Source organism: Geospiza fortis, unplaced genomic scaffold (genome assembly GCF_000277835.1).
Source record: "Geospiza fortis unplaced genomic scaffold, GeoFor_1.0 scaffold333, whole genome shotgun sequence".
Taxonomy (NCBI): Eukaryota; Metazoa; Chordata; class Aves; order Passeriformes; family Thraupidae; genus Geospiza; species Geospiza fortis.
The window spans coordinates 1,856,411-1,872,343 of record NW_005054347.1 but is presented as its reverse complement, the minus strand read 5'-3'; the positions used below and the strand labels follow the sequence as shown (position 1 = coordinate 1,872,343).

Genomic DNA, 15,933 nt, shown 5'->3' with positions numbered 1-15,933 from the left:
TGGCTGAGATGGCAACTGACCACTTGGTCTCCTCACCCACAGGCTGAGGGTCAGCAATACCCACTTCTCATCCTAGTCCTCAACCTGGAGCCAGCCCACGTTCCCCGATGCACCATCCTTGCAGCTGGACACAGCACCACAGCTGGGGCCTCAGCAGCACCGACAGCAGCACCATTACCTTTAATTACAGTCCTGGGCATCCACTCCAGACACAGCTTGTCCTTTCTGCAACTGTCAGCTTGTGCACAGGTGGTGATCCAGTGCCTGTCCCAAAGCAGTCTGCCTGTGCTGTGCAGCCCTGCCACGTCCTCACCGCTTTGTATTTCCTCATTTCAACTCATTAAGTTGTAAGCTGCAGATTTCCACATGCCTTTTCAATCTACCATATCCATTTAACTGTGAACTACGCTTTGCCGTGCTTGAGCAGCTCTCAGTCTGGACTTACTTGCAGATTTCGTTAGTATTCCCTTGTCCACACCAGTAAAGAGAACAGCAAATAAAGCTCAGCCCAAGACAAACATGGGTGTATTCACATGCCTCATGCCATCTCCCTTCTTCCCCTCATTTTCACGGTCAATTATGGGTAACTACACTTCAAACATGGTCCTTATACAATTATTTATCATATTATTAGACAAATATATTTCCTTATTCCAGAGAAATGTCACAAAGTTTCATCAGAAACTACTGAAGTCAAGCTAACATCACAGGTACTGATATCCCTGAGTCTTTATTTTCTTATCCTCCAGATTCCCAGAAACTGATTAAAAATTTTGTTCCAATTCTCTAAGCACTGCAGTTAGACTAACTAGTCTGTAATTCCCTGGATCTCCCTTTTTCAAACTGAGGTAATGCCATTGCCCTTTTCAGTCCTTCAGGACCTCTCCTAGCCTTCCCAATTTCTAAAAGATAATTGTAAATGGTTCAAAGGTTGCTTGGCTAGTTGCTGATGTACCCTAGGGCAAATTTCATCAGGCTCTGCCTATTTGAATACACCTATCTTATCTCCTTTTTCTGATCTATCCTTTTTCTACTCTGCACTTTACTCCTATCACCTTGTTTAAATTAATTTAATGGGAAGACACACTCAAGCAATACAATAACTACATGATATCCATTTAATATTTTATCTTTCAGCTATAACATTAGCAAAAAAAACCAACTCCACATTATTCATGTACTGTAACTATGGCCTTTTGGAGATACAGAACATTTATGAAGATTGGTCTGAGCTAGACTGAAGACTGGAAATGGTTTTAGCAATCCTCAAACTGGGGTGTCTGAAGGGAAAACACTAAGAAATGTCAATAAACTCTCTGTCTGTGCAGGAAGATTTAAAGAGAAATTTTAACTGCATTTTAGAAAGGACTCTATCAATTACTAAGTCAGCCTGGTTTGGTTTTATAAGTTAAAAGAAAGAAAAATAATCCAACACTTCCCCAGTAGATAAAACATTTGATAATCAAATGCACAATTTCCTGTTGATTGCCTAAGCTATCCAGCACTGATCATTGCTGGGCTAGTGTACTGAACTGACTGACCACAGGTCCAAGCCAGCACAGCAAGTCCCACTCCTCCATGAACACCGATGGGTACCTTGAAGCACATTCAATTTCAATGCATCCATCCACCTGTTCTAGCCATAATTTACCTTTCATCAGCTGGAAATTACCATCCTCATGGCTGAGACGTGGCAAGACATTACAGGATCACTGCTAGTCTGCTTCTATGCAAAGCAAAACAGACAGCCTTAGATCATCCTCTGTGATTTCTATTTTGTTTTTCAGCAAAATGAACCAGACATGGTTGTGTGCACATTTCAGCTGAAGCACAGTTACTTCTTAAACTGCTTCATTTCCATCCTCAAAGACACATCAAGGCTCTGTTCTGTGATCCCCTAGGCTGAAGATGCAATGTTAATGGAGATTCTGGCTGTCACATTTAAAAGCAGTTAGTGATTTGAATGCCTCAATTTTTTTCTGTAGACAACTTAAAATATTTTACAAGGTCCAATTTTCAAGAAATTGAAAAATTTCTGGACTCAAAAACTGCTGGGCAGAGGTTCCCACCCCACTTGGCATTTAAATCCAGAATCCATTTTACCTGGCATTTCTACAGAAAATCCTTTTGCAAAACGAAAGCCCTAGTACTAGTCAAAAGAAGGGGGGAAATAATTCTCTTTTGCCAGCTGTGATGAAAATGCAACAAATCCATGCATTCTTCCAGTTACACAAAATACAGCAGCCTACCCTTGAATACGAATCCGTGAGTATTTTCTTCCAGAGTGATACACTGAAAACCTTCTCTCACAAAATACTATAATCAGCTTTCAATGAAACCTACTTTACTGGACAAAATATAAAGCTTGATTTCCAACACTGTCAGGACAGAGAACCCACCCCATATTTCCAATCCATATATTGCTGGTACTTGCTCCTACTGCAAATGCCACCATCAGTAATCCCTTGCTGCCTGCCTCCCCTGAAAAACGGATTATAATTAGCAGAATCCCTGGATCTCATCCCTGAGTTAATATGAATAAAAACAAGGCACAAATAGAGAGAACAGTCAGAACAGTAAAATACTGGTAGTCTCTGATGCTGTTCCTTATTCCACTAGTAGAAAAATTCAGACTCTATTTTAGTCAGAGGAGCTTGGTGTCATACAATTGTTCAGTCACAGCTCAGCAAACCTCATTATTTCAGGTCTCTTTAGAAATTCTGAGTTTTGCCCAGAGTAGGATGCGATGGTACCCGCCTGCTGTGCGCTGTGCCCCAGGAATGGCACAGCTGGTGCTCGTGCCCGGCACGGCCCCAGGAGCTGGCACAGGCACCGGGAACCCCAGCACAGTCACAACTCCCTGCTTTTTAATCCATCACCCCGCCGGGCTCTGCTTCAAACCCACAGTTTAACCAATACTGGCGGGTTTCAGCCAAGCCTATGCTGATAGTAGACAGAACGAAACCAAGTTAATTAGAGTTAAATGTAGCCTCAAAGGAGATCTCAGCACCAAAACTCCTTATGCACATTAACTTATATAGCATGTATTTTTAATGAGTTCAGCACTTGTCTCGAGTTTAGGAAACACACACACGGGGTGGCAGCTATTCAAAGCCGTTGCGCTAGAGCATCAGCAAGTGCTGACTCTGCAAGATGACAAGGTTATGTTGCCAGTTATGGAGATTCTACCTTTATTGCACAACCCTCAGATACCTAAATTTAAATTAAACAGGTGAAGTGACAACACAAAAGCCACCTACCAATATACTCATCGTAAAATACAAAAGTGAAATTAAAAAGACCAGAGGGCTAAAGCTCACGTTCAATTCTGCAAATATGGTTAAATCTTTTAACATCCCCAGCATCTCCTGAGCCTTTTTTTCATAAATAAACTTCTGAAAATATGTATCCCTGTAGACAGCTAAAGCAAACACCTTCAAAGCAGAAGGGAATTTTACAAGTGCAAATTTGGAGCTTTAAACCCCACCCTTCCATCACTGCATGCATTCTCCAACACTCATCATGTGAAGCCAGGTAAATGGCCAGTAGTTGCGCCCTTTGGGTTGTAATACATTAAAGCAATCCACTTATTTGTGAGATAAAACCACTTGCAAAGACTGTTAAGTCCAAAAAATACATAGCCATATATAAATAAGGCTGAATTATGCCAACAAATTCTGCCAATGCCCTTTTGAGCCTGTCATTTAAGTATAGCCAGAAACCCTGTTCACTGGATTAGGATTAAAAGTAAGGGGTAACTCACTGTTTTGCATTAATTATAAGTATGTTCTGGCCAATATGGCATTAACATATCATTAATTCACTTTGAATCACGTAAGTTTTGCGCCAACATTCTGTACAAATATGTAACCTTTATTACAGAAAATAACCCTTCAATTAGAATATGGTATCATACCACATTTTCCAAAATGTAAATAAACTAAAGAATAAAAATGCTCTAAGTATTATAAGAGGACAATGTGACCCAACGACAACATTTTTACTTTCAAGTCAGAATGAAAAAGACTAATCATGTAGAAGGCTCAGTTTCAACTGCAATTCCAGGGGTAACGCTGCTTGTATAAAAATCCTCCTAACCATGATCACATAGATATTACAGTACTTCCCTAGCAACAGCCAGTTCAAATGAAAAATCTAAACTTTGTTTTTCTTTTAATCTTCTCAGGAATTACTCACTTTAATAAATTCCTTAACTTTACAACTGTAACATTCAAATGGATAGGTATTTTTGTATATCCCTGAAAATGCAACCATACAACAATTTTAGTTTAAATGAATGACAAAATACTGCTTCAGGACAGAACCCTCTAAACTCCTGAAAACTTAATCTGTATTCTGCTAATCTAGGCTACAGTTTATCTTCAGGGGTTCTCCTGTAACATCATTCCTCAATGCTTTGGATTCAGCCTGATGTGACTGAAAAGGTTTCCTTTTCTTCTTTCTCCCGTTCATCCACTTTGTTCCTAGGCTCTCTGTCCCCTCTCCCTAAATCATTATTAAGGAAATTATTTTAAAAGAAAGCCCTACAGATAAACCATGACCTAGAACAGGGAGATTCTGCCCAATTTATGTTCCAGAAAGTCAATTTACTTTAAACAATATTATTGCATGCCATTCAAACTGTACTTTCAGCCACATTTTTTATTGACTGAGTTTGTCATCTTTTCTTTCCCAAAACCTGAGTTTACTTTAAGAATGACAGAAGACCTTCTCAGGGTCAGCTGAAAGCGTTCATAACTGCACATACCAGGAAAGAAGTGCTATAAAACTAAGAATCCCTCAAGGACAGCTGTTTTGCTGAGGAGCTGCGTGACCAAGCTACCACCTAAGCTCCTGTGTAATGTCACTTCTGGTTCAGTTCTGTCACCACACAGTGCCCTCCCAGGGGGGTGGCCATTTCCAAACTAAGCTCTAGGATGCTTCCAAACACAATACAGAACAAAATGCAGATGATTAATTAAGAAATGTGAACTTAAAATGACAGATGCTACCATAATTCAGATACTGCCCAGGTCTGCAGCTCGTCAAGCCTGCCCATCACTAGGATATGCTCAGCCCTGCTGCCCACTCCCAGCCTGGCTTCATGCTGACAGCTCCATGGGACAGGTGAGCCTGCAAGGAATTGGTAGGCAACAGGGAATCTGACCTATCTGCACCTCTGCATACTCAGCACTGTTCATGTCCCATCTCCTGAGCTAAGGGAGAAGGGGGGTCCAGTATTCAAACTCTGCTCTTCAGTCGGCATAGCAGCCCAGAGCCTTCCTGTTCACCCTCCTGCCTGCACCCAAATGCAATCACACCAACCTGGGCTCACCTCTGAGGAAAACCAAGTATGCCATGCACCACAGCAACACATCCTTTCCTGCCCTGCTGCTGTGAAACACAAGGTTTCTGAAAGCAGCCCTCCCGTTGTGTTGTTTCTGTGTAACGTCTCAGGCAGCACATGCCAAACCCTGAGCACCATCTCCAACTGCACCTGCCCAGCCCAGCACCAGGTGCTGGCAGATCTCCTCCACAAGGCTCTGAGCCCAAAGGCCCTGGAGTAGCTTTCTCCCCGCCCCAGGACCACATCAGGAGTGCTTTCAAACACACACACACACACAGACATACATACCATTTGTGCTTCCATCTCCACTTAAACAGCAACACCAGATCTGATGCTAGAGAAATCTTGCTTGTTTCAAGCATCAGCATCTTAGCTAATGAATTTTTGCTACTCTTCTACACTCAACAAATACTAGGCTGAGTGACATGCAGGCTAATTGACTGTTAAGGTCACTGGCCAGCTCTTTAATTTTATTTAGTACACTTTGAGACAGTTCATGACTCATTAGGGCCTTATTCTTGGGGACACAAGGACATGTAATACACACTAATAAAGAGCATAAATGTGATCTAGTACATGTATTTTACAGATTGTAAAATCAGAAATATAGCATTAAATATTTCTTTGCAATGTTTGTTATATTTTTAATAATTGGTGATGTTAACAAACATAAAAATATTTGTCAGAGTCTGCTGGTGTATTTCTAACTTGTAACACTGCTGTAACTCTAAGAAAATTCTTTAAGTAGTAAAAGTCACATTTTAAATACCATCTTGAAGAGAAAAAAAGGCTCAGGGGAGACCAAACTTAAAAAATTCCTTACTTAAAAGGGGGAAAAGAGACATTTTTCAATCTCTTATTCATGATATTTGATTTTATGATCTAAATTGTAATTCAGAGCACACATGTGTCAGGAACTTTGCAATACTTTTGAAAGGGATCAGCATCACTAATCAGGCACTAAAATCCAATTTCTGGGAGAATCTGGGAGCTCAAACCTGCACATTTTAGCTGGCTTGGAAAGATCTTTGAAAAAGAAAGTAATTATACATAAGTGTGCTTGAGAAACTTTACACCTGTCTTGACATGAATCAGATCTTTGCATGGATGATGAAATTCTTGGCATTGCTTTAGGTGATTGGGATGGCATTAGCTTAGGCAAGGTAAGAATTCAACAGCCACAAGCCTAGACAGGTAGGATAAAGGAGTTACTGACTCAAAAAGGCACAGCAGCTTATCTGTGGAAGTCTAAACATGCTAATCATTTAACATAAACAGATCTGCTGATATTTATAGAAAGGAATTTCAACTCATAAGTAACAATGTTAAAAAAAGGACACCACTATCCCTAATCATATTTTCCACAGGTCCTCCCAGCTCCCTGCAGATTATTGCTACTAAAACTCAGACAAGGGAAAGGAAAAGAAAAAAAACAAAAGTAAAAAGAGGAAGAAAGAAAAAGAGCCAGAGATAGGTAGCAGGGTACGGGATCAGGACAATAACGAACTTGTTGGCAATCAGGGTTTAACTGCTGGCTATGCTACAAGACTCCTGCAACCTTTGTCTCTCTCTGCCTCAGTTCCCAGTCTGTAAAACCAAGTGATAATATTTCCTTACCTCACAGGAACGTTCTCAGAATAAATCCATAAATGCCTGGAAGACACTGAGACACCACTGTGACAGAGGCCATAAAAATACCTAGGGGAAAAGCAAACAACATAAGAATAAGTGTCAGAAGTGACCAAAACAGCAGAGACATTCACAGATTAAAGGTACAGCAAAAATCATAACTTTGTTTAGTGACATGAATTCTTCACCCTGGAGAAGAAGCAGTTCAGTTCAGCACATATTCCCATACAGCACTTTAAAAACCATGACAGCAAGGGACAATTCCCCCTTTTCTCCTTGCACGTGACACAACCATGATAATCCACCGCCAGATGCAAGCAGGAAAGATGTTTACACATCATTAGCTTAGCCCTCCACGACAGGTATCACATCCAAGAACCCCAACCACAGCAACAGAGCCCCACATACTGGCAGTGCTCTTCCTCAGCCTCCACATCCAATTCTAACTGCAGAGCTGAGCTCCTCCAGTAGTTAAAAAACTTTCAGCCTAACACTTCTTCCTGAACAGTTTTTATCCATTTGTTTTCATGTCAACATTGATCCAGCAGCTTACACAGCTTTTCCCTATCCCTGACATTTATATCCCTGACAATAAAAAATGAATTACATCACCTCCCTGTCAGGGCTCATTTTCCCACCCAAATCAAGCAAGTTCTTATCACCCCACATCAGCATCTTCTTCCCAACCCCATCCTTGTAGCCCACTGTCACCTTGCAACTGCCCAAACATGTGTTTCTCCAGCATTTTCAGCTGGGAACCCTCTCCATCCCAACCAGTGCAGAGCAGAAGCTTCTCTCTGAATGCCTTCTAAGGTTATGACCTGGCATGCCATCACCATGGAGCCATGTCCCACTTCAACTGCTCTGGGTCTCAAGGTCTTTCTGAAAGACACCCTGACCTTTCAGAGCACTGACCATGCCTCCTACCTGTCTCACCTCTGAGCCCTCAGGACACTGCTCTGTGGTGCCAGGGACATCATGGGGGTCCCTGCATGGCCTCTCCCTAAAAACATACCTCCTATCTTCAGTGTCAACTCAACCCACAGTTGATGGCTTGAGCTCAACTCCACCACTAAGCATATTTTAACATGAGCCAAATGACTACAGCCCTCAGAAGGATAAGTGATTCAAAATTATGCAAATGCACAGAATACATTATTTAGTCCTTATCATTTACAAAGTACGCATTTTGTAAACAGTTTCAGCCCTCTTATGGAGAGAGCGACAGTGCCCTGAAATCTGGGTGTCTGATGGTTGCTGCATCATGCACTGATCATCACAGCCTTGGCGGGAGGGGGTTTGCTCCAGTTCTGAGGTGGGACATGAGGCTTGAACAGCCTGCCTGCCCAGTGTCCCCTGTGCTGAGAGATACCTCCACCTGCCCCCTCATGCAAACAATCCCTTGGAGATCCTCTCTCAACCCCTCAACAACTCAGCTGACCAGGACAACAAAAATACCCCCAGTTTTTTCCATTTCTGAGAGGAGAGGGGGCAGTTCCTTTCCTCCTGGCACTTTATGTGGAACCAGCTCAGGAGCTGCTCGGACAAGCACTGGAGCTGGCAGCAGGGGAACAGCAACCTCCCCCCTCTTGCTGGCAGTTTGCCCCCAGATCAGACTGGGATGTATTGGAAACCTCAGCCCAGGGAACCAGAATACACTCACCTTACCAAGGACTCTGATCCATTTAAAACTGTGCTCTAATAACCTTCACAAATAAATATATTATGCAATTTATGTTATGCAGCATTGACTTCAATGACTCTGTAGCAGTGCTTACACTACTATATTTACTTCTGGCACACACTGGCAGCCATCACTGTAATTATTCTGAGCGTGCTCCTGTTCTAAACCCGGAGGTCTTACCCTGCCAATATCTATGCACAATGCTCCTCAGTATGTTTTCCATAACTTTGACCACAATGTCCTTCTTTCTTCTATCCCTGCAAACTCCTTTATCTAGAACATGTCATGAGTTTTTCCTCCTTTCACAATTTTATACCCCAGCACCTCTCCCTCACAGTATCAGATCACCAACTTCCACCTTCAGCTGTCTCACAGTGCTGCTCTCCATCCCTCAGGAGAGAATTTTAGACAAACACCCTGGCACCTCCTGCCAGGCTCCCTGAAATTTGAAGAAAGCCCTCTTTTAGGCATGCACACATCCACCTTGATGCCCATGGCACAGATCAGCATACTAAATAAACAGAAGAGAGATGGTACAGATTTTTTTTTCTCCCTTCCCCCAGACTAACAGGATGACCATTTCAGTACTGGCTCTTTCCACTCTCTTTATCAGCCTTTGCTGCAGGAATGGCAGTTGCATCTGAGTGGAATCCATCCAGCAGTAAGTGGTTTGTTAATTCCCAGGACACGTTGCATGCAGAGAAGGATACTTAAGCTACTTAAAAAGCAACCCTTTATTAAATGCATAAAAATGCTTGAAATTTCTGTAAGCCAACACTTTAAATTAATGACTTCATTTAAATATATCAGTCTCTGCTGCTAATTGTTATATTGCTTTTTATGCACTCTTTTAAATGTACTCCTTGGAAACCCTATAGAATTTGCTATAGTTCTAACACACAGTTGCAGTCATTCACAGTACATATTCATGTCTTTCACTAGAAACTTCTTTCTCCCAAAAGCTTAAGTAGTTTTTTGCATGTGTCTAACAGGGATAGTTCAAGTCAACTATTCTCAGCTACATCACAGTGACACTACTGCTAGAATAGGAAGTGGAAACATGTGTCTTTAAAAAAACCAAACAACCAAAACAAACAAAAAAAAAAACCCAACCAGAAAAACCCCAAACAACCTCTTCTACATTGAAAATACTAAGATGGAGCAAAGAATTTTAAGATTAAGAGGTTAGAAAATATTCTCTGTCATATTAAGCAGTGTTTAATAAGCAACTGAGAATTCCTGGAAATCCCTGCCACAAGTGGATCTGTGCATGCCAAAGTGATCGCTTCAGCTCTGAACTTCTTTGTGTCTATTCGTCTGACAGATGTATTTAAAATTTTACACTGATTCAGTTTTGGATGTCTTAACTGACTTTATAGAGGAGATGTTTTGCTTATGCAGGGAAGGGGCATATAAACATTAGGCACTTGACGCTGAGAATTAAACATGAACAAAAAAAATTAATCAGCAGTGACAAAAGTGGTGATGGCAGTTCACTGGAGATAACCTGCTGCAGTCTCCATCTGCTAATTTAGGCTGCTGGAGGCCTCGAGTGACGAAAGAGAGACCATACCAACAGGATTTTAGCACACTGAAGTACATACAGCTTCTCCCCTCCCACAAGTTAAACTCAAGGCCATCAGGCACAGTGGGGAGGCTGCCAAGAGTAAGTGCCATGCTGCACGTCCCCTGCAGCACCCTGAACAAGAGCCCAGCACCTCCAGCTGCACCTGGACACCTCTGCTGCTGAAAACATGAGCACTATCTCCACGGGTTTTGCCAGTTTGCATGTGCCAAGCCAGGAATATTTTCTGGAACTCTTCAAGGCAGAGTTTTCAATCTATGAGACAGTGTTTACTGAACAGACAACACCAGCAACGATGAGCTTTCTATGCAGCATCAACAACAGTGAGGAATTCCTCATCTCTTGGTGAGCTCCCATGCTGGCTGACGCTGCAAGAGGCACTGCAAGGGGCCAAGAAAAGCCACAACTTATCACAGGAAAACGGCAAACTGTGAAAAACCTGCATCACAAGGTTACCTGCCTAGGCACAGCTTCAACAGAGCTCCATAAATACCTCAGTCTAACAGTGACAGAGGTTAAAAACCTATTATCTTTCCCAAATGACAGTCTGAACACATGTTCAATAGAACACCCTGCCTCACCAAGCTACAAAGCAGATTCTGCTTTTTCAGTTCAACAAATACAAACCACAGGGAGCTTTTTAAATGAAAGCATTACGAAGAATACATTAGGCAAGTCTGATCTACTGTAAAACACTCGCACACAACATTAAGAGGTAGAACAACCTTTAACACCTGCTTTCTCTTCAAACATAGCACTACCTCTGTGCATGGTTTGGCTCTTAGTAGGATGAATTCTCAAGCTAATTTGTATGGCTTACTCCACCAGCAAAGAATACTTCAAGTGTTTGGGATCTAGTTCTACTAATACTGAACTGGTGAGAATATTCTTTCAAGAGTGTGTATTCCACAGTGCTACTCAGCCAGCTGCCACCCTGTGGGACGAATCCACAAGCGGAGAATATTTTCACCCTGGTGTGAAATGTTGTGACACAAGAGGAGGTGCAGCAGCTGGAAAAGCATTGCATGATCCAAGCAGTGTTGAAACTCATCATCATAAATATTCACAAGCAGACAGAATTGTTTTCTTACTAACAGCACATTGTTATTCACAAATATTAATTAGTTTCTAAATACCACCTGTTACTTAGCCCTCCCTCTGCCATGTGACATGGGCTCCATGGCTGGCTTGCAGACTGTCCACACTGCTCAGAGATTTAATGATGTTTCAACTTCCAGAGCTCACTCAGCTACTGGGAGGAGAGGAAGGGAATAATTACTTACTTATGTCTTTCTCTGCTGACCTCTCTGGCGGACGAAACGAGCAGCTTTAATGGCCTCTGACGAGAGGCTGGTCCTGTCCTCCTTAGACGGGAAGGATGACAACTGCACTAGTAGGTCTTTGGCATGGAGAATGATTTTAAAGATCCAAACTTCAAAGATCTCAGTGAGGGGAGAGCTCAATCTCAAAACTTCTCCCCAATGGAGAGAAGAAAGCTGCTAATGCAACCACTCGCATTTCCAGCGATCACTCACACTTCAGACAGAGCTGAGGCACCAGGAATTGCCTGTCACATCCTACAGTATAAATAAACTGCAGACTGCCAGGAGGAAAGCTGTTACAAACCTTGGCAATTTTCTTTGGATTTCTTTAGATCACTTCTTCAAAGTATCTCTCTGTAGTAAGAGGTACAGGTGCAGACAGACAGCTAATACGGGATTCCTCTTCCTCCCCACTAGCAACAATCTCCTTCTAATTATGTGCATCACCGATAACAAGAGAAAGTTGGGCAGAACACTGATGGAACTGGGCAGAGCACAGATAAAATGCACAAGTTAATAGTTCACTTAAGGTTGAAGTGACACAGATGAATGATGAAGTACTGTCCTGTTTTCTACAAACTCTGGATGGAAGATCCCTCAGACCTTTCAAGAACACTCCTCCTGCTCAGCGTCCAGCAGAGACAGCCAGGGAGGATGAGCTTATATTGATGAACTCAAATTAATACAAAAAAAGAATGGAACTATTTTGAGCCTGGGGCTTGCACTTAGCCTCACTGGAAGAGATGAACCTGAAGTATTCTCCTCACAGATTCCAGCTGAAAGACTCAAGCTCTGAAATGCAGCATTTGGCATTTCCAGTACCTCAGGAAGCAGTGCTGCCTTTTCATTGCAAATGTAGCACGAAGGTTGTTATCCCACAGCTGCCAGACTCAATACCAAGGCACAGACACAAACGTGTAGGTTTTCCAGGGAGGAGACACAATCTATTCAATACATCTCTCTGTAACATCAGATTTTTCTTACCAGCATGATTTCACAGGTACATCCCAATCTGAATACTTCTTAAACAGTTTTTTTTAAGATCTTGTACATCAGGCTATCAGCTCTACAGAAAACTAGAGTAGAAGAACTAATAAATTTCAGATTTTAGATGTAAAGTCAGAGCAGTTTTTGCTAGAAAACACAGAGGTAGGACAATTTAACCTTGTCCTTGCTAAAAATGGAATGGGGAATGCAGTCAGGGCTTGATATCCTTAAACTCCAGTAGAAAAAAAATACTGCCATAGTTCCTGCAGACAGCAATAACTCAGGACTATCAGGATTTTCTCAGAGTTTGGACAGCCTCACATTCAAGTCTCTAAGATTATAAAACTAGAAAGTGGGAGGGCAAGGAGCAAACACACACACGGAGTCATTTTTCCAGTGACTGACAAACACAGTACTCAATTTCTTAGGGACTTGAACGGCTGGAGCTGAAGTTAAGCTTCACTAGAGCTATATTTAGTTCTGCACAAATACAAATTAGGAAACACTTTCTTCCCAGTTACTAATGCAGTGTGACAGGAAACAATTATTTTCTCAGTGTCTAATGTTACCTTTGGTGACTATCTAGTTCACAGAAGCTGTATATTGTATAATAAAGAACCAAGCTGATATTCTGCAAATCAGTGAGAAAACTTATTTAAGAAGATGAAGAAGCATTTGATTTGAACACATCTGAGCTATACTGGTCTTAGCTATGCAGACAGAGTTAGTGCTGAGGCATCTTCTGCTTTGATAATAAACAAAGTCTGTTTGTTTTCCAAATTCTGCATTAGTTTATTCAAGAACTGTGTGGATACCTAAAGAATATCATGTTTCCCCTAAAGTGTAAAACAGAGCTGGGCACAAGGACAGAACAATTAAAATAAAAGTAAAATCCATCTTTTATGATTTCAAGCACCAGTTTCTTTTTATGAAAAATGCAATTCTGTGTCACAAGGGAGCTCACAGCTCAGCAATTGCTTCAGTCTTCAATCTCTACAAAACACAAAAGACAACAAAATGCATGATTCACATGAAGGGCTAGTTAGACCTTGGCAAAGCAAGCCACGATTGTATAGAGGAGTCCCACGTGCTTCAGAAAGGCTCAAAAGGCTGCACTCAAGAAATCCCAGGCATGTGGCTGAGAAGAAACCCTGCTCCTGCCTACTACAGCAAGAATGTCCACTAACAGGCTTGGAGTTTCTGGGCCATCCAACACATATCCTTACACACTAAAGAAATTAGAAAGAATACAACACTACTGCACAAACATGTCCCTTCTTCTGGTACCACTGGGCAAATACTTGCAGGGCCCTTTGCTTTAGTGAGTCACATGAGTATTTCTAGAGCTGAAGGAGATGACATTTCAAATTTGGCTTAACTAAGACCCAGGATAACCAGAAAGATGCCCTGAGTATCAGCATTCTGATGACCTTTTCAGTTCCAGATCCCTTTGAGATGGAAGGCAGATGAGCCCTTGGCACCATCTAAAAAAATCATCAATAGCCCAGGTTTCTTCAGCCAAAGCTGGAAGCTGGACTACTGAAATATGTGCATGTCTTTACCTAACCATCCACAGCTTTTTTCTGAGAAAAAAAAAAGGGGGGGGGGAAGGTAGGTAAACATTTGGTTTCTTGGTATTGCTTTTAAAAAATTATCAGTTATTTTGATAGTAGGTTCTCGGAGCAGGTCAAACCTGGAAATATGAGCGTTCTGGCCACAAAGCAAACAAATCTCTCAACATAAGGCAAAACGTTTTTTTTAGACACTTTGAACAATCTCTCTTGCCTACAAGTGCCAGGTATGACTAAGTTTGATGAATAAGTTACAAGGATTTCCAGGGAGAAATGACACCACTACTCCCACTTGTACAAAATCTAGGAACATTGCTTATGTGCTCTATCTTCTTTGAGGATCCTGTGGCAAGGGGGAAATTCATGCCCCACCCTGGGCAACTCAAGCTTTGACCAGGAATTTTACTTTAGATGCCCACAATGTCCCTGCCTATGTTTTACTTGCTACACGTTTACTGTAATAAGGTAATTCCTATAGTGCTTCCTGTATTGATCAGCAACACCCAGGTGGAGTCAAAGACTTATCTTGTCTATATAGCTGGAGGGAGGGGGGCTAAATTTTTTCAGATACATCCAACTGGCACACTGGTATTTTATCCAAGCACCGCTGTGCATCTCACCCCCATTTCCAATAGCGTCAAAGGAGTGGAACAATCACGGATCTGCATCACTTGGGTAGAGGTGCATATCAATATTCAGCCCACAGATCTTGCTAGTACCAAAGGGCAGCAACTACGTCATCCTGTTCAGAGATTAAAGACTTTCCTGTATTTCAGCAGGCTGGTAGACCAATACACACACGAGCCTGATAGAACAGTAAGTGGCTGGAGCTCTTCAGGGAGCGGATGGAAGGTAAGTGTGTTTTCTCCTGCACATGTTATTCCTGCACATGTAACCCTGCAGAGCAGCACTCCCCATGACTAAGCCGCAATAGTTGCTGTCAATGTTTACTGAAGCTACCAGATTGGACTTTCAGCGTCAAGCACAGGTAGACCAGGTTCACCTTCTGGTTTCCTAGAATCTTTTAAGTTATTATATGACTCTATACTGCTCCTTGACTGTTCTCTCAAAAGAGAGGACGCAAAGCAAAACAAGGCTCCAGCTTGGAACAAGATGAACAATTACTCTGGAAGAGACTAACTTTCACTAGAAATCTCATTTCACTCCTTTTCTTACTCCTCCAAAGAGTCATCCTCTAGCCCTCTTCATCACAGTGCTAAAATAACCAGGAGGGAAAGTAGGAACCTCCTTTCTGATATAGTTTCCCATGTTGTACCTCCTCTCCCCTTCTCAGAGTATTGAGCTTATAGACAAATGTACAATATAAATGGAATGTTGAAGAACTTAACAGAGGTGTACAGAATGAGGAAACACAGATGACAGGCATACAAATTATTATTAGCTACTAAGTAATCAAAGGGATAAAGACACATGTTTCAAGAATTATGAGTAGCTAATTATTAGTAATTAGGATTAGAGTTACTCTTTTTAAGAAATTCACTATTATACATCAGCCTACTATATCTTTTCTTGCATACAGAATAACTGGTACTGGAGAGGACAGATCTCTTTTCATCCAAAGTATCTATTCCCCAAACAATCACCTCAACCTTGGAATACACCAATGATAAACCAGAAGGAGTATTTCATGCCACACACAAGATCTCAAAATCTCAGCTGTCTACACTGTATAAGCCACATTTATACTGTTGTCCCAGAAAAAGCTGTGCCGATTCCCAGCTAGCTTGGAAAAGGGGAAAAGAACAGAATGTGGTTACTGCCATTTTGTCCAGGATAGGCTAGAAAGG

General features: G+C 41.8%; 1 protein-coding gene across 13 annotated transcripts in view; it reads right to left on the bottom strand.

The window, feature by feature from the left end:
* PTPRF (protein tyrosine phosphatase receptor type F) overlaps positions 1–7,045 on the bottom strand; it is a 286,072-nt gene extending 279,027 nt beyond the window's left edge. For 12 of the 13 annotated variants that reach the window (XM_031058681.1, XM_031058684.1, XM_031058686.1 and 9 more), the window contains exon 1: positions 6,965–7,045. The gene's annotated coding sequence lies outside the window, so the exon portion shown is untranslated. Of the gene's footprint in view, positions 1–178; positions 391–6,964 lie in introns of those variants that run through there. The other variant, XM_031058682.1, reaches the window with a different exon arrangement.
* Positions 7,046–15,933: the final 8,888 nt, after the last annotated feature.